At 36.9% G+C, this 18,358-nt stretch overlaps 1 protein-coding gene across 4 annotated transcripts in view; it reads left to right on the plus strand.

Annotated features, from left to right (window-relative positions):
* The window catches only part of DPYD (dihydropyrimidine dehydrogenase), a 365,455-nt gene that overhangs the window by 80,640 nt on the left and 266,457 nt on the right, over positions 1–18,358 (plus strand). The window lies entirely within an intron of this gene.

Below are 18,358 nucleotides of genomic sequence, written 5' to 3' on the forward strand. Positions count from 1 at the left end.
ATAATGCCTGTACTTACTGTTGAGACTACATCTATATCTAGCAGAACCTGAAAAATGGTATATTCGGTACTATGGGATTTTATACTAGAAAGAAAGTGTTTCTTTTGACATGCAAAACTATAGTTTGTTTTTTAATAACCGTATGCATTTTTTTCTCAAGCAGGTGTTAAAATCCATACAATTACCTTGGTGCTCTAGTCAAGGTTCATTCACAAGTGTATGATATGAAAAACAAAAATTGATGTAACTTGATGTTATTTATTAAAGCATTATTCTTTTCTCAAAACAGTTTTTAAAAATGTCATCAAGGAACTCTGAATTATAATGACTCCTAAGTTTATTGGTTCTGTTTACACTTTATTTTTTCTTAAAAAATGTCTAATCAGTAGACTCCAACTGCAACATCAGTCTAAAAATGAAACTTTTCTTTTTTACTGTCATAATAATGCCTGTGACAAGGATTCTTCATCTTGACACTCAACAGTCTTCCTGATGATCAATAACTCAGTCTAAAGTTCAGGTAACTCTTGAGTTGCCTTCACGCCCCAGAACAAGCATGAGTCAAAGTAGCAAAAATGTTGCTGTAATTTCACTTTAGGGTACAATGAAGTTAGAGACTGACTTCTCATTGACTTCCTTGGGACCATGATTTTGTTTGCTTGCAGCAGCAGTTTGAGAGTTCTGCGCTTGATCATGGTGGCTTTTAAATAAAAAAAATCAGAAAGCTTTTGTTAGATTGTGTAAGACAACAGTATCTAACTTGATGTTCCAGTGGAGCACCAAAGAATGAGCGGTAACTCAGTGGTTCTGCTATTGCCTTGGAGGCATGTATGCAAGTGGTTTCTGTGCTGTAGGATGCTAAAGGCTGCTAAAATGTTCTGTGCCTTAGTCCTTCATTGTCAAAACTGAAATAATATTTCTTTGCCTTATAGCTTTGAAGTACAAACCAAGAGTGAGAGATGCTTAGGTGCTCTGTTGATGATGCCTGCTTAGGTAAATGTAGGGAGATAAACACAGTCTGTGGTACAGGTGTGAACTTGCCTTGTCTGAGGTCAGAGTTGATTCTGGTTAGCACAGCGTGAAGCGGTGGTTAGGATAGCTTTGGATCTGTGATAATAAGCCCTAGTGAGGCCAGGTAGGGAAAAATTATCTTTGAGTACACAGTTTAGGTAACTCTTGTAGAATTATGGACTCACTGAGATTGGAAGGGACATTAGTTCAATGCTCTACTCAGAAAAGTGTTGACTAAAGCAGGTAGTTTTTTCATCAGTCCTCCTGGTCAAAGCGGAGTGGGCTTGAATGGACCAGTCAAATCTGTGGAGTCAACAAATGGTTACAGAACTGGTGCCACAGCCAGGGATGATACTTGGTTCAGGTATCATCTAGTGCTTTAGTCTGTTGGTTAGTGAGGCAAAAGACGTGCCATTCATTTTAAAGCTATGGTAATAAGGCTGGGTTCTGAGCCTACAAAAGAAATGCTGCTGGTCTCTGTTAAAGGAATAGCAATCTGTAACTGGACACAAAAATTCAGACCAGCTGTGTTATAACAATATTGCAGAAATACGTTTGTCAAGTGACCAAAGATGTACCAATATGAAGATTTCATACAATACAGTGTGCACTTTCATAAAAAATAATGTGAAATTAAACATTTGCATTTTGGAATATGACTCAAGGACCTGTTTTCTTTTAAAGGGAAAATGTGGAAATGTAGCACTTTTGAAAAATCAGAGAATTAGCATTAGTATATTTACAATAGAGCTGTGGGTCTCTGAGCTGTAAATGTTGGTCCTGGAATTAGTGTCCATAGCATTCTGAAACATTTGGGCTCTTGGGATAGATTTGGCTTGAGAAATTGGTCCTAGTGAGTGTCTGTGTTAGTTAATGCTTGCTACTGTTGTTTTATCTTTTTCTCTCCCTTTTTCTTAATGCACGTTTTCCGTTGCTTATCTTCCCCCCCACCCTGGTGTATCTGTAATTTAATCTCTTATTTCTCCAAGAATGAGGTGGTAATGTCATACTTTATATTTATGGTAAATTAATAAAATATTTAATAGATACTAGCATAAGCCATCATGAACTGACTATGTAAAAAGGTGGAATATTTGAGGGCATTTGTCACACATAATTTGTGGATGCCGACTGAACTCTTTCTGTAACTCTTTTGGTTGAGGTGGTTTGGTTCCACGCCTTACCTTACGTATATTCTGAGAATGTGGAAAATGCTGGCACTCGTGAGTTTTTTGTCTTAATAGATAGAAAGGGAACATTAAATCACAACATCTAAAAATAAGTCTGATTTGTTTGTTCTGTTGGAACATGAAAATTATTTGAACTATTTATTATTATTTGTAATGTTTGTATTGTGAACTCTGGTAGTGATGAGATAGATGCATTAACAATAACCCTTATCCCTCCAAAAATGATGGTGAACCATTACTGTCTCTCTTGCAAAGCAGTACTGTGAACTATAGTCGAATGATTATTTGTCTGACTCTAAAACCAAAACATGATGTTTAAATTTTTCGATGGAACCTGCCTCTATTTGTGATTTATCTCTACAGAGTGATTTAGGCTTATACTATGGAAAAAGTGTGTGTTAGAGAAGGATTAGGACAGGTATAATGTTACTGGTGTGGCAGTAATAGGATTCATCCAGTGAAGGAATGACTTCAGTTTAAGATATATGAATAGCTAGTGCTATTAGGAGGTATTCAGAAAAAATAGCTTTATATTTTCATGCTAAGCAGAAAAATGCTGGTGATAGTATAGTATACTTACGAGGCTGATGTTGAGAAATGTGTCAGGAGGTTGTGTAGAGCTATTTTCAGGTTCAAAATAGTCACCCTAGAATTTCATTTGACGACGTAATATTTTTTGTCTTCGCAAGGGTGACAAACATGCAATGTAAAGTATAAATTTAAAGCATATTTTTAATTATGTGCCAGAAAATTAATAATTTGCACTGATGGTAGGGAAACCCTTTTATGAATTACAGAATTGTTCAAATTAGCAAGTGAACAAGCACAATAAAAAAAAGAATAATGTATCGCATAATGTATTTAATCTGTTTTGACATTTGTGGTTCAGTGTTAACTGTTTATGCTAGTACATTATCTTGCACCATGCTAGACAACATACTCAAGTATATTTTAGCAAAGATCATGCTGTGCTATCAGTGGAGCACTTTCCCAGAGCAGTGTCACTCCTTCCTCTTTGTTGAAAAATGGGAGATTTGTAAAGCCTTATATAATACATTGTGCATATTTCTATTACTTTTGTTTGAAACTTTGGTCAGAGTTTTGCGTGATCGCGTTTTATAAACACAAATTAGAAGAATTTAGGTTGCTGGATTTCAGCACGTGCAAAGCACCAAAATGGATTTGTGGACAGATCTTTCAAAAATACTGTCAGGAATTCTGCTCTTAATTACATTGATTTTGGGTTTTTTTTTGGCATTTAGGGAATTGATTTTTTTATTTTTTTCTTTGAGAAAATAAACTGTCAAAAGCTGTCAAACTCCTGTCTCTCTGAAAAGCTCCTCGTCTTCAAAGGGGCTGAAGAGGCAAGTCATGGATAAGGAAATGAAGGGAAAAAGAAAAGACAGAGAGCTTTTACCGTTCTTCATTCTGTCTAATGCAGAAAGACAAACCTCTCATGATTGGCAAAATATCCCATCTTCTGATTATGCAAAAAATTGCTTCAGAGTGTAGAAAATAATGAGTTGAGGCTATTTCCAAGAATGTGTTTCTAGTCATGATGTGTCTAGTACATTTCAAGCCTATAGTGAAATGGGAAATTAAAGAGTGAATAACTCTATCCTTCTGCTATTCTAGGCTTGCAAAGGAAAAATCAAATTGTATTGACTGAATTACAAGTGACTAAACATCCTTTACTTGCATTTGTCGTCTTCTGTTCCACTGCCTCGTGGTACGTAGTTGAACACATATCAGCGGCACAACTAGTACACAAGTGTTGGTTTGAATTTGTATTGAAATTCTTTGTTGAACTCCATAACTTTAGTCAGAACTCATAGACTAAAGATGAAACCTGTGTAGTTTCTAGTACCTTTAGGTACCTTTGTTGACTGAACAATGTTTAACACCATCAAGCCTCTCACAGAAAATACAGCCCTTGAATATACCTGAAATGGGGCTGGAGTGGGATTCTAAAACAAAGTATCTTTCCTTCTGATGCTTAAAATTTGGAAGCCATTATTAAGATGCCTTCATGCAGGCAAGCTAACTTCTTTTAAAATTGCTAATGAGGCAAGTCCTGACTGAGAAAGGCATCTGATAAAGCAGCAGCGTCATTCACAATCAAAGCTCTTATCAGTCTACAGTAAACCTACATTGGAATATATCCCGCTGTGATCAGATTCTGGCCAAGGAGGGGAGGAGCAATAGCTAGGCTTGCCTGTTGGCTTCCTGGAGCCAGGGATACATGAGTGGAGCAGGCTGACAGTAGTAACCATCAAGGAGGTTCTCCTGTGGGCTTCATTCGTGGTGAGAGCTGAGATCCATGGGAGCATTGAAGGCTTTTAGCAACAGTAGTGCTCAGGACAGGGAGAGTGGTGGTTGTGCAGTGATAAAAAGGCCATGGCTAGAGACCTTCAGGATTTTTACTGCGAAGAGCTTTAACAAGAGCTGTCTTAGTCTGCAGGGATCTGAATGCTTTTGGCATTCATATATAGAAAACAATTAGCTGTCCTCGCTGTTAAGGAACAGAGACACTGGTAAGGAAGCTGTACTTGTGATTGTGTTGATATTGTAGGCTGTATCATAGTATCCTATAAATCCTGAGGCATGAAGCTGTTGGAAGTTCTCAGATGTATTCATCAAACCCCAAGGCTTCTGGGTTAGAAAAGAGCAACACAAAAATCACAGTGCCTAACCCTGGGATGCAGGAAAAATTGGGAAGTTGCTAATGTGTACCATGTGTATTTTTGTCTAGAGAGAGGAGGTACTTATGGAGACTGGAAGAGAAGAAGCACTTTGTACTGATTCCTATGCTTTCTGAAATGTGTCTCTGTGACTTGTCTGAGGAATGTAGTATTTGCTTCTTTGTGGATTACTTTTTATATATATCAATTTTAACATTTTTCTGTAATTGTTTTCAAATAATTGCATAAGAAAGAATTGCCAAAAGGCAGACATCTGCTCATTTGTAGCAAGAGACACTATCTACCAAAAGTGAATATTTAAATCCTTCCAGCAGGTTTTTGAAAATGCAGTGCCTTTGGGAAATGGGAAAAGTATGCTTTTTCAGTTATGCTACATTTACAGTCCTGGGATTGCTATATTTGGTGTAGGTCTAACAATTTGAGCATGTACAGAGATGTACAAGGCCACATATTCAAGAACAAGTGATCTATCAAACCATGGTGAATCAACAGATTAATCATTCTTTTATTCATCCTAAAATTTCTCTAAGCTGCGTTTCTCTGAAAAAAAAACCACATTTCTTTTAGTATTTTCTAGACAGCACTTAACTGCTGAGCCATCCCAGAAAATGTATTCATTCTTATGCCATTAGCTTCAGCATGGGAGGAAATGTGACAAATTCTTTATCTTTTATATAATCTTCTTAAAAGGATGAGAAAATTCTTCCTACTTTGTTTGTAAAGGTAAAACCTAAAATGCAAGATTGTTTGTGCGTTCCTTTTAGCAACAGATGTTTGTCGTATTTTTGCAAACACAGGTGAACCGATTGTGGTCTAGTTGCCACCCAAGCCTTCATGACATTAGCAGGCCAGTGCCTTATCTATGCTTAGCGAGTAAATGGAGTTTTCTTTGCCAACATACATCCACCTAAAAGGCCATGCTATAGTGTTCAGAAATCAACCCCTTTTAAAAACATGTTCAAGTGGTTGCATTTGAAAATCCTTGTATATAATACTCACATATTTTACATCTTTTGGGTACTGTTATTTTAACTAGAGTCCTTTTATTTACCCTAATTTTGGAGTGACTGGTAAGGTGCTAAAAATAGGGATTTAATTTGTCAGGAAAACGAATACTTGTGTCACTCCTGTAATCCTAAATAACTTGAGAGATATATGAACTCTTAAATTCTTTAAAGTTTGCTTATCTCTGTGGGGAACCTCAACGGCAGATAGATAGGAAAACATAAATTCGCCATTTTTAAAGGCCATTATTCAACTTACTAGCAGAAATTGCAAAGATAATGTAAACCTGTTAGGTCATCTAGTCCAGCCTTCTGTCCATGTAACTTTAGAGTGTTCCTGGTTGGAGAGACTTTAAATGTTGAACAGCTGTCTTATATCCCCAATTAAGAAGTGTGCATGTAGGAGTTTTTCTACTCTGGATGAATGAAACTGTGATAAGGCAGAAGTATGCAGTGCGGTGCTTCTGTGAACCAGCCTTGCCATCAAGAGGGCGTCAGGTTCATAAATTTATTTGGTGACTGCTCAGATTGATTGATTGAAAGTGAGCCTGCATATTACCTCTACTCTCCATAAGTTTTGGTTAAAAAAAAAAAAAAAAAGAAAAAGAAATCCTTTTGTATTTAAATTATGTATTGGTCTCATGTAAATGTCAATAGTCTGGAGAATGACTTTTGGCTATGTCATTAATTTACATCATCATACTGTGAATGTTGTAAAATTCTTCACACGGAAGGTGGTTATAGCGAAATCTAGATATAGCACATACCTACCAATCATTCAGTCTTAATGAGTTAGTGTATTTACTTCTAGTAAACAAATAAGACTGAATTTTCAACTATCTACTATTGAAATGTTACTTATATAAACTCAGGATGTTAAGAATGCAACATTGAGTATTAGTGTAATTTGTAGAGGGTTTCTCTTTGCTCTGTGCTGACCTCTGTAGTTTGCCTATATGATTTCTGTTATTGTGTCATAAAGCTCTTTTCATTTGCTGAGGCGACACTGGTTTGGAATCTTCACTTTTTGAATAAATTCAAGGTAGAAAAGCAAAGCCAAATAATTCTGCTAAGCAGCAAAACATACAAGAAAATGCCACCTTTTTTTTTTTTTAAGATGTTTATATATTATAAACAGGGATATATTATTTTTGTATGGCTAAAAAAATGTATAAATGATATGCAGTTTAGAAAATTAGAACCAAAATAGCAAGCATATTTCCTTGTTTCTGGGTCTTGATGGCTGAGCATATTAACAAGTGACAGTGTCGCTTATTAAAGTGTCTTAGACAAACCTCTTTATTTGCAAAAGAAGATGGAAGACAGTCACTGTACACATGCAATTTCTAGAGAAAATATTAAATCTTAGATTTCTCTGCTGAGTTCTTGCAGTTTCCACACCAGTAGATCCTCTCAGGGAAAAGACGTGAGGAGTGGCACATGGTTCTCAAATATGTAGCTGCGTCAATTTTAAGGTGAGGAAAATGGTGAGGACCCTGGAGGTGTTCCTACTAGTCTGCGTGCTGGGGACTTATTTCTGGAAGACTTGCATTAGGTTGGTTTAACAAATCGCGTAAGGGCTTTTATTATAAGCAAATGAATGGTCTCACTGAACCCCACGGGGAACTACATATATTAAAATAAAGCACAGTTAAGCAGTCTGATAATGAACTAGAGTGTTCACCATCTGGCAGGACTGAGCTTTACCAATGATACTCTCGCTACAAGTTTTAAAATTTGGAAAAAGATGGTCGACAGGTGTCAGTAGCTTATCTCCTGCGTGGGAAGAAGCATCTTTATCAGGTTCACAGTGGAAATGTGGCTGACCTCTTAGTTTTCTCTGGAGTTCTAAACTGTAGTAGCAGCCAAAAATGTTGGGTTTTTTTCTACAAGTCTGAAAACAAGGGAAACCTGAAACTTTTGAAACACTTATTTTGAATGCAGACTTCAGTGGGGTAGTTTGTGCTTTTGTCTGCTTCTGGAATATGCTCAGTGTAGGTTCAAATGTTCAGGTGACACCAGCGGCAAAGCCTGCACAAACCTCCGTGGTGTTTTACTCTCTTTCCTCCCTTTCCCCCACAGCCCGTCCCTTTGCCAGTAGCACCATGGGTTGGGAAGTGGTGGGAATGCATTGTGAGCAGTGAAGCCTGTCTCGCACACCCGGATTCTAGATCAGCTCTGGGCAAATGGCAGGATGTTGGTACAGAGAGAGCCAGAGAATTCTCTGGAGCTCAGATCCAAAAAATAAGGGAAATATTAGCTTATTCTGCTGTTACTGCCTTTCCCAAGATGACTACTGCACAAAGGTTCTTTGTTTAAATCACTCTTGCGTTAATTGTGGTGGAATTGCTGGCGTGCCTAAATTGCAAGACAGATGAGCATTAGCACTATTGGTCTGATCGATAGTCTCTCTGGTGCTGTAGTGAGAAAACCAGTTTCTTCTGGGTTTGTAATTTTTAACTGAGAACATTTTCTTGACTTTTCACTTCATGCATTTTAGTTACTTTATGCTTTATCATAGATTGGTTATGTAAGTTATTATTAAATGTATTAAATGTTTCCAGTACAAATAAATGGTAGAAGTGGGCTCCTGTTATTAACGATGTATTGTATAGAATGTCAATTGTAAGATGTGCGTAGATGATGAAAGCATTTGGGGAGAAAAAATGTCTGTGACTGAACTTGTAAAGCGTATTTTTCCTGAAGCGAGCCCAAAGGAGTTTCATTGGCATTAAGATAAACAGGCAACAGATGTTTCATATTTTGAAAAGGTAATTTACACAGGATAAGAATTATGCTACATAAAAATAATTTCTTCTCTCCTAAAAAGACTAGAAATAATCCTTGATATAAGTCAAAAAGTCTGTAACGCTTCTGGGAGAACAGTCCAGGTGAAAGAAGATTATTGTGTACAGGGCAAGCTATAATAAAAGCTGTCAGTTCTGCCAACCCTTCTGTCTAAGGTCTATAGAGGATTAAAAGGATATTGAACATCATGTAACAGCTGTCTCCTATGTGAAAGGGATCACTATTGTGGTGAACATAAATGTACCCGTTTAAAAAACTCCATAAGGCTAGATGTGGCTGAGCCACAAGTGGATGGTTTGGCAGATAAAGTGCTGCTTTCAAGGACTTGAAAGAGCACGGTCTGAGTTCTAAATAGATAGTTGAAAGTCTTATCGACGAGTGTGTTTCTTGTGCATCTTTTGCACTACTGGAATAATATGGGATACCGTCAAGTTTGTCATAATAAGCGACAAATTATATTGTGTTCCGATGGTGTTGAGACAATATTAATTAGTATGTAGTGTGAAATGTAATCAGTGTTTCCAGAGAAGTGGCAAATTGACTTTTAATTACTTTTTTTTGTAGCTCTAAAACCTCTAAGGTTTAAATAAAAATATGTTGTTGACAGCAATAAAACTTTAACTATGCTTAGGTTTTCTAGGTCAGTTCAATGAATTTTGAATGTTGATTAATATTTTTGAAAACACAGAAATTTCATAATGCTTAATATGAAATAGAAAACGGGAACAATGCTTAGAATGAATATTGCTGTAAATCTAGAATATTTAATATTTTTGCATTTGAAATTAAAAAAAAGACTTCTTTCAGTTCTGACGTGAATTGGGAGGAAATAGTCTACCCAATATAACCTTTACTCAGAAGGTGCAGGTTTGATTTTTTTTTTTTTTCTTTCTGTAAGAATGAAGTATGAAAAACGGGTATTTATCCAGATTAGGGAATGAGTTTCTCATGTACAGGTAAAGGTGGCCCTCAGATTCTTTGTACAGACTTTAATAGTTGCGGCACCTGGTTTTCCCAAAGCATTCATGTGTTTGCCCAGTTGTGTGGGTATAAACATAAAGCTGAACATTAAACTCAAGTAATATTTTTTCTGAATATGTATCCCGTACTTCTTTTCATTGCTAAGTTCAACTTTATATTCTCTTTCATTAATTTTAAGTAACTAAATTTGAAGACCCAGATTCACAAATACCTTTTCTTTCATTGTACAAAGCAACAACCTTTAGGCCAGTTATGTACTAAATCCTGCTGGAAGGAGTTTACAAAATCTTTTTTCAGAGTGCTATGGTAACTTCTTAGCCAAGCACGTGTTGGGAGCAATTAGGCCATGGAATAGATGTAAGATGTGAGGGCTACTGCAGTACCTAAACTTAAGTTCTAATTCTAATACAATATTTCAAAATAGAAATTCAAGCACCTCATTTGTTGGCTTTTCAGTTTAAACACATCTGGTAACATTCAGTGTATTATATAAGACTATGTAAACTCCGTAGCTTTGTACAGAGCTCTTTCAGGATTGTTTGAAACTTCTTAACCCGAGCATGGAAATGTTCCCAACAAGCTAAGAAAGCTGAGTCTTCCATAGAGGATTTTTTAAAAAAAGCTTAGAAAGAGATATGCAAAAGTAAGAGACATTATTTTTTATAAATCAAACCCAAATCCCAAGACCATTTGTCATCTTTTAAAGACAGTGGACAAATCAATGTATTGAATTTTTAAAGCTAATTGAAACCGATATCTAGCTTGTCGTTCATGGGAATTGCAAAAATGTAGCAATTTAAATACGACCTTTTTGAAGAGGTACAGTGATACTGCCCTAGTCTGGGACAGAATATCAATAACAGGACCTCATTAGGGAGGTGCCACAATATAAAGGACGAGAAATAACTGAAAAGATGAGGAGAAGACCAGGAGTCTCCCGAGCACATCAGGTGCTGTTTCCCATGATAGTTTTCTGTGACGGACAGCGCCCAAACTGGTGACTGCTGCTTGAGAATAACCTCAAATTCCTGTTGATGGAAAATAGGTTGATTTTGCTGGGACTCATAGCTGCTGTCTCTGTGTTACCTAGAGCTAAAGTCTGACTTGCACTCTGACTCTGTTACCTGATGTAAACCTAGTGACACCAGTAGTGTCAAAAATGGGAATCGAAGCAGCATCTGATGTACCATGGTCCTGGATGGAGTGATTATTATTTTTAATAGCCCCTTCCAAAACATAGTATACTGATAAACTGTAAAGAAACCTTTGTCACTTGGAAATGAATGCAAGAAATGGAAAAGAATAAGATTCAAATGAAGAATTGGAGGTTCATTTTGTGTTTCAAGTTAGAGAGGCCGAGGTGGAATAATTGCTGCAGGTAAAAGCGTTTAGATGGGTTTGATGTAAGAGAACTGTGTGGTACGTGAGTCTGCAGATACTTGTCAGGAACTGTATGGTTGACATATCCCATTTAAGATCTACCACTAAGAAGGAAAAATAAATAGGTTTTGACACTCACTGGACTTCATGCCTTTATACAATCTGAGAGCATTATATTACTGCACCACGGCAGTAGTTTTTTGTGAGACATTGTAATAACTTTGTTTTGGAAGTTAAAGAACTCTGAATGTTGTGCAGCAATATATAACAAATAGATTATAACAACAAAGCATACATTTAAAGATGTTGTAAATAAATTGCTCTGGTAAAACTTCAAAGAAGAGGTAGTCTGCGTGGGAGTCAAGGAGCTAGTGAAAGCTCCATATAGATTCTAGTGCGGGAGATGTTAAAATAAATATATTTTTAGTAATAATATTGATTTGGTATGAGCTGCATATAACATAGTTACTACATGTGAACCATTTGTTTGATTTTCTTGTTCACAGATTGAGTCTATGAGAAAGCATAAGATGGTTGAAAAGATTTGCATTATATATATATATAATGTTTTAATTTCCAATATATGGAAAGGATGCTACAGCTTTTCTTACTTGTCATGTGCTGATATACATGCTTTGTGCTACAATACCCTGTAAGACGCACTGCTTTTTCTATTTTTAATCAACTCTAATTTATGTAGGAGTTTTACTTTGTGACATTATAAATTGGAGAAATACGATTAAAGTAATGATATACAAGCTATATAAAGTGAAGTGAAGGCAGCAATCTTTGATGCTATATTGCAGTATGGTAAATGAAAAATTCTGTGTCCCAATAAAATGACAGGAGGAATTGAAGTGCAGGCAGAATATAATTTCCCATGAACTGACTTGGATCAGGCTTCTCGCCATGGGACGGTGCTCAGAGCAGTACCTCTGAGCTGACTGCAGAGCTCTGCCAGGCTGCATTCCCACCATTCAGCAGGGTTTAAGAGGAAATCCCGCCAATCTGCTTTTCTTCTGGTAGCCACTATTCGCATATGTCTGATCACAGACTGGGCTAGCGTGGTCCTGAGTATGCTGAAGACATGTTTGCTCAGCAAGGACGGTTTTATTGCAGGAACCTCCCAGAAATGGGGGTTCTGAAGGGCTGGACGGTAGATGGCAAGAACTCAGTAGGTGGATTGAAAAGGGACTGGTGCAAACTCTCCTACATCGCTGTCATAAATACCTGATGTCCGACATTGGGGCATGCTTTTTTTGTTATCAACATTATCCATTAAAATGGAGTTATGCTGAAGAATGATAAAAAATTATAGGACAGAGAAGGGGAGAAGTTTCCGATGAATGGGGAAAAAGGCTAGAGAAAACAGGAAGACAGCCAAGCCAGATGCAAAGAGGGGAGGAGAGTTCCTGCACTCAAGGGGGATTCAGAAGTAGATGAGAAAAGAAGTATTATGGTTGTGTAGAGAGCCAAAGAAGAAAAGAGAAAGATGAGTCATTGATGAATGGAATGATTTGGAGTCTATGTCCATATGATTCACTACCTCTTAAGTGTCCGAAAATAACCTTGTCTGTAAGTGCCATTATTCTGCACTAGGGTAGGAGGTTTTTGTGTCTGAAGACTAACTTTCAACTCTGAGCATTTCTTCCTTGCGATAAAAAGCACCTCTCTTACACCTCCTGTAGCTGCCAGTGGCAATGTCATATCTGTCTCTAGTCCTGTAGAGTGCCTCTATTTAAAATTTACTTCCTCTGGTCATCTTAACTTACTGAAAGAGAAGTCATCCTATTTCTTGTGGGTCTGCAGAAGGCTCACGGGACCCCCAGGTGACTGAAGAGGCAACAGCGATGATGTGGGAGTCTTTCCTTCTTTCTTCAGATATGAACCAGTGTTGCCAATTTACGTGATACTGAGTGTTTTGTTTCTTTGCATTGCCAACGGGCTGGGCATTTCTCTTTGCAGTATTATGTATCCTGGACCATGATACCTTCTTGCTTGTACAGTCTGTGTTCACTGCCTTTTATACAGTTTCTGATGCCCTTTATGTTCAGAGGCATTTCTTGAGGATTTTATCTGTTTCTCTTACGGTCCAAAATCATGTGTTCATAGTTGATTCTAATTTAAGATTATTTTGTCTTCGTTGTTACATTGCACATACACAACAGAGTTCTCAGCCTTGCGTGTGCTTCTTGACTTTGAATGAAAACAAATATTCCTCTAAGTGTCACTTGTCTTTGGTACTCATCAAACCCTTATTTTAACTGTTATTGTGTTTTGGTATTTAAAGCTGCCAACAAAATGTCCCCTTTGCTTTATAATCTTTTTCTGCTCCTCTGTCCATTGTGAAATGTAATGAGGACAAAAAGGTGTAGGTTTTTTTGTTTGATTGTTAGTTTTGGTGGGAGTTTTTTTGTTGGTTTTTTGTTTGGGTTTTTTTTTTTTTTAATGAAGAAAATAATGGCAGCAGTTCTTTTTTTACAGCTGCCAGCAGTAGGTTCTCACCCATGGCTTTCAATTGCAGTAGAGGATCTTTATCCTGACATATCTGTTTAGGGTTGTCCTTGACCCTGTTCAATTACAGCAAGATCAAATGGGGAGAAGAAAGGCTAAATTTTGCAAGATTAGCCATAAGTGGTAAAAGGATTGAACCTCAAGAGAAAAACTTACATGATGCTCTTCACTTCTGTCATCAAAGGCAATGGGCATTTAACTTGGGAATTACAGATTTATTTGGAAATTATAGGTTTATTTCTTCCTTACATGTGGCTGGCTTTATTCCACTGGTTACCATCCCCAACTCAGGCTTTAGAGAGTGGTGCAAGAGACTTGGAACCAAGAAGAGCCTTGACATCAGTATTGGGTCTCCTGTGCAAACTGGCCTCTAGTTTGTTGGGTGGAATGAGCTCTACCATTCTCTTAAAATTAATTGACCAAAGCCTCAGGAAATGTATACAGAACATCATTAAGACGTCTGTGTAAAACTGTTATGTGGGTATCTGGGCTATTTCTCTGATTAGTGGATAAAGTTTTAGAAACTTCTACAAATAGTAGAGCTGGAAGCCTTTTTTCAAAATGAATGTTTGTGTCCTGAAGAAACCCACATAAATGGATTAGGATTTAATCTGCTTGAAAACCTCTGCCAACAGTAACCACGATAAAGGTTATTTGGCCTGTTTTGTGATACATGAAAATTTGACAGATTATCAGCAGTGACCCGTTGTGGAATATTACTCCAGATTATCTGTTTCACCCCTGGCCTTTCAGCATACATGCGATTGCCCTTCAGGTAATACTATTGCCAGTTAGACAGACAATTGTTTGCTGCAATTTTAGGTAACGATATAACTAAATTACCCCTCTTTGTTTAGAGGCAAAAATCTGTTAAAAGCTTGTCTAGACCTAGAAATGAGACTGATCTGTTGGTCAGATATTTTAACTGTAAAATAAAATATTGGGTAACATTCCAACAATTAAACAATGAAAACTATTGAAAATTTAGTCTTTGCTGTGGCTTTCTTTTCTCTTTTTCTTCTGTACGCAAGATTAGAGAACTGGTTCCTGGAATAATTTTTTCCTAAGGGAAAGATTTACTATAGAAATTTGTTACTTTTTTTTATCCGTTCTTTTTCTCATTTGCTTTCTATTCCTTTCTATGTATAGACATACCTCATGGTTTCTTGCATCTTTTTTCCCAACAGGTAGTATGTGTTCCAGGAGTGAGCAACTTCAATTTGTCTATTCCATTTTTTCTTTTCTATTACATTGAAAAAAATAATCACTAATTTTGAAGTGCCTTTTCCTTTTATTATCTTCACATGTTTGTAATCTACTGCTTTCTGTGTTGTGTGCTTTGGGTTTTTTTTGGTGTTGGGTTTTGTGCATTGTTCTTTTTTTATTATTAGTACCTGTGCTATTAGAGGTCGATGAAGTGAGTTTATGTGTGTACATTCACAGCTTTAGGTGCTTATTTTGCACCAACAAAATTGATAGGTGCAAACCTGATAGCTGATACTGCTGCATAAGTATCCTGCGCATGCGTTATTTTGTCCCTGAAGGAGATTTACAGGCACGCTTACCTTAAACAATAAATAACTTCAGTGTTGCAACATTTTAAAATAAGTAGTTAAGGATTTTATGTTCACTAGGGATACATATGTATAATTTAACACTGTTCAGTAAGAGATGTAAATTTTGAGCTTAGATGTGTGGGAAACGTGAATTTCTGTCATTATATAGTCACAGGCATGTTTATAAAGCTATGCCAAATGATAATATTTGCATAAATATTTATATAAATATGCTATACTTGCATAGCATTTGTAGGGGTTTTATATCTAACTTAATTTACCATTTCACAATGAGACTGAGTTGAACCAACAGCTAAGTGCTTCCAAAATGGAAAATATAATTCCTTTTCCTTGAGTTACTCAAGTTGGGTTTAGTGGTACAAAGACTATGGTGTTGCCTTTTACATGGAAATCAGTATGCATATGAAGTGAATATGGTATCTTTTAAGATTCAACATAGCCTGTATGTTTCTGAAGGAGATGCTGTTCTATGAACAAATAGGGGAAAAACTGATAATAGGGTGTTTTCTCACAGTTAGAAGAGTATTTCCTATATTTTTACTAAGAAATTCGGAGATATATACCCTGAGATTAGCACAGGTCAGGCTTTGTCTAATATTTTTATACAGTCCATAATAGTATGACCACTTAAAAACATGGATGTTTCACTTTGTCCGTGTTTTTTTTTTTTTTTTTTAATAATGAGCATGTAGCTCTTCGTTTAAATTTGGTAGGAGCTAGCAGGTGAATTACAGAAATTTAATCTAAATTTCTAGTTTGTTGTTTACATTATTTTGAACTAAAACTGTAGTAATGGGGTAACCTTGTAAAATAAAAGGTGGGATTTCATAGGGTGGGAGGACAGTTACAGAAAAAGGAAATAAGAGTAATACTTAACGCTTCTTCATATGGGGACATGCATGTGGAATTGAAGCTCATGGTAATTGTCAGCGTATTCCCTTAAGCATGGTATTTTGCCTGTGATTTTTGAAAGGATCAATCACTTGCAGCAATTTATGTAATAACTTTCTGGTGGGTGATTCTACTATTTTATTTATGCTTTTTGCCTGGTTCACCAGAATGCAATGCCTTTGCTCCTTGGTACAGTAAATGCACTCTGTAATATCTATTATGGTATGGTCAAAGGATAATTTATTGTCAGATAGAAAAATAGGTCAACACTAATGTCACTTGATGATCAACCCCCCAAGTTTAATAAAACACCTCACCAGCATGCATTCTGCACAGTGCTTGATGTTTTATTAGGACTACAGTACCTAGCTATAGCGAGAGTGTAATTACTGAGCTGTCAGGGTGATAAGTGGGATTAATGGCAGCCGGGTGCACTTTACTCTGCAGAGTGCTCAGAGAATCAGAAGATGGTATTATTATAAGAGAAAGTCTGGACTGGCATATTCATGGCACCCTCCCTCCTCCCCAAAGCTCACATTCGAGTTTGCGTTACCCGCCCCCCCAATAGCTGACATTTTCAACAGCTGTTATTTGTGAACCAGCTCAAAAATCAAAAGAGAAATAATTTGGGAAAGATGCTTGCCAGCCACGATGGGTAATCTGTATGCTGCTTATCCTGCTAGATGCCATTCTAGTCAGTTTTGACATGAGATTGTTCTATATATAATCCACAAAAATGTATTTTACGTTAAGTGCAATTCTTTTGGTCTCAGATACAGAAGAGCAAAAAGTCATAATGAAATTTTTGCCTTTTTTAAACATGTGATTTCCCACTTCTATTATTTCCTTACTGCCTGCGCAGGCGAAATGATCATCTGAGCTCTTATAGTGGTGTATTTTGTCGAATGAATCTCCTTTTTTTTTTTTTTTCTGGCTTCTAGTACTAAAACTTTGCTGTCTTTCAATCTGCTTGGAATGCTAAGAGCATCCTCTTGACTCGGTGCTTTGGCCACATCAACCCTTTGAGGTCCCCACTGGCCTGCCTTTGCTTGTTAAGGCATTTATAACATGTGCCTGTCAGTGGGTTGTGCTGGGCAGCGGTGGATTTAACTGCTACAGCTAAACCTGCCGGTGCTCCTCTGCCAGAGCCCTCTGACATCCTCACTAGTTGAACTGGTAACCCACCACGGTGTTCAACCTGGATTTGGCTTTATCAGTTTTTTCAGCTTTTGCAGCCTGGGAGACCTGTTTTCCTTTAAATATTTCCTCTAGGACCTCTTCCCCATGACTAGTTCAGTGAGAAAATCCAAACAGCCGCTTCCTCATGTGCTTTCAAATTTTGCTGGTGCCACGGTGTCTGTAATACCCAGCTAGATGATAATGAATAGGAGGATGAGAGACTAATTAATCTTTTACTTAACTGGCTTTGCCTTCTCTCTTACTCCACCCTTAATTGAAAAAAAAAAAAAAAAAAAAGAAAACAAAAGCAATGCGTGTGATTGACAAAGTCAGGCCAGTTTTTCACTCAAAGTATTTCAAGCATTTCATTCCTTTTAATGTGCTCTTCATTTCTTTGTGCGTGTAGTCCGTAGGCCTCTTGCAGCTTTTCTGTGTTTGAAAAGATTCTGTCCCAGCTGGTTCCATGCTGTTATTGTCTATCACTAAGTAACAATAATTAAAGTGGACTTGTGGAATTTATAGAAGTAGTTGTGCTCAGGTAACACATAGAAAACAAATTTTATTTCATTTTCCGTAGATCATTAAACCCATAATTTACATAAATTCTGTATGTTAGTAAAACAATATTCAAAGAGCATCTGGAATAACTTAATGAATTCTGAGATAATTAGTAGTGTGGCATTTGACCTATGATAATCATTTATATGTAAAACCAAAAGTGTGTACAAATACCTTTGTGTTTAATAGAGAACCATTTTACTTCTTCAGCTGTCTTTTACCTTTTTTGTTAGGTTAGCTTACTGCAAATTGCATAGATTACCCTGAGGTAATCCTTAGACAGGACTTGTGCAAGTAACCGGACCAGTACATCCTCATGGATGACTATGCAAGAGCAGACATAAAATCTTTGCTACTTTTAGTATATTTTAATACACGGTTAGGTTTTGTCGTTAGAGATGACCAGAGGAGGTCTTAGGGATTTCAGTTGGGCGTACACATAAGACTACTGAATTGTTTTCAGAGGTCACAGACATATCACAGGAAACTCATGGAAAAGTGACTTGAAAATTCATTAGCCATTCTTGTTCTTTGGCACATACAGTACAAAATAATTCCTTCCT

Source organism: Rissa tridactyla, chromosome 8 (assembly GCF_028500815.1).
Source record: "Rissa tridactyla isolate bRisTri1 chromosome 8, bRisTri1.patW.cur.20221130, whole genome shotgun sequence".
Classification (NCBI taxonomy): Eukaryota; Metazoa; Chordata; class Aves; order Charadriiformes; family Laridae; genus Rissa; species Rissa tridactyla.